Here is a 1491-nt window from a genome sequence, read left to right as displayed (position 1 = left end):
TTTGTTTGAAAATAACTTTACTGATAAAAGCTTTTGCACTCAGACATTAAGGCGGCTGCTAGCGACAGCTCCAGCATAATTTAGCCCAGTGGTATAAATATATTATGTGCGGTTGTATGCATTTAGCCGCTGGCACGCGTGTAAATGTTAACATTATGAAAAATACACCCATATGTGTGAAATCCGTGCCGGTGGTTACGTGCATATAGCCGCACACAATGTATTCTTCAATATATATTAATGGACTAAATTACGGTGGGGCTGTGGCTACCAGGCACCCCAAAACGGGTAGATTTTACTCTGTATGACCTAATCTAGAGCTCTGCTTAATATTATTTACATCTATAGTAACAAAGCCTAAAACAAATGTCGTTGCAGAAAATTACAACTTTCTCTTAAGCCCCATACACACGATCAGATTTTCTGTTGATTTTGGTCTTCAGATTTACCAAAACCATGTAGTGCAAGGGCCTGCCTGATTGCATACACATTGAAACTCCTAAGGTTTGACCTCATATTATATGGCTTTGGTAAAACTGAAGAAAAAAATCAGCAGAAAATCTGATAGTGTGTATGGGGCTTTAGAATAGGGCTCCCATGCATCTAACAATCATACACATTTTAAATTGGGCAGAACTAGAATCTCAGAAAAAAAAGAAGAATATAGTTTTTCGGTTTTACAGACTTTAAGGCTGGTTTACTGAAGGAGCTCAGAATTTTCGCTCCATAATTATTCAGTTATTCAATCATGTGAAAGCAAATTCCTGTTCACCCTTCATACCTCGTGATGGTGCAAATATTCACACGCTTTATTGACTCTTTTGGTAGATCAGTCCATTTGTATGTCTTTTCTGTCAAAAAACAAACAAACTGATCTATCAATTTTTGTGAAGTTGTACACTTGCCTGTGGTGCATGTGCAGTGCAGCATAACTCTGGTGCAAATCTGCAGGCGATGCATCATCACTGCACACAAAATGGCTGTAGAAAGAAAATTCCAGTTTTGGAAGTAATGATGGAGTGGTCAAATTGAGTATGGATCTCCGCATTGCTGGAGGAGGGCAAGTTGGTCATAATGTGCAAGACTTTGTTGGGAAAGAAGAATAGTGGCTGACAACCAAACTGAATTTTAACTTTGTTTTCAGCTCCTCCATAGATGTTGGGTTTATGTTCTCTGCAGACAGTTTTTTTGAAAACAAGGTCCCTGATTCCCAGCCAATTGCGTTTGTTTTTTGCCCACTATTCTTTTGCTTATGAATCTTACCATGCTTTTGTTTATGCAGTTATAACTGTGAAGACTGGTAACAATATCTGTAAAATTGTTCTAAACAGATACCTTTAGCTAAATAGGTAAAAATGTATCCTCTTTCAGAGTCTGACAAGTCACTCATTTGACTATGCATACAGTGCCTTGAAAAAGTATTCACACTCCTAGAAATTTTCCACTTTTTGTCATTTTACAACCAAAAATGTAAATTTATTTTATTGGGAT

Source organism: Lithobates pipiens, unplaced genomic scaffold (assembly GCF_037356315.1).
Source record: "Lithobates pipiens isolate NorthernLeopardFrog02 unplaced genomic scaffold, aLitPip1_a1.2 Scaffold_11, whole genome shotgun sequence".
Lineage (NCBI taxonomy): Eukaryota > Metazoa > Chordata > Amphibia > Anura > Ranidae > Lithobates > Lithobates pipiens.
The sequence above is the reverse complement of the archived record's forward strand: the minus strand, read 5'-3'. Positions refer to the sequence as shown.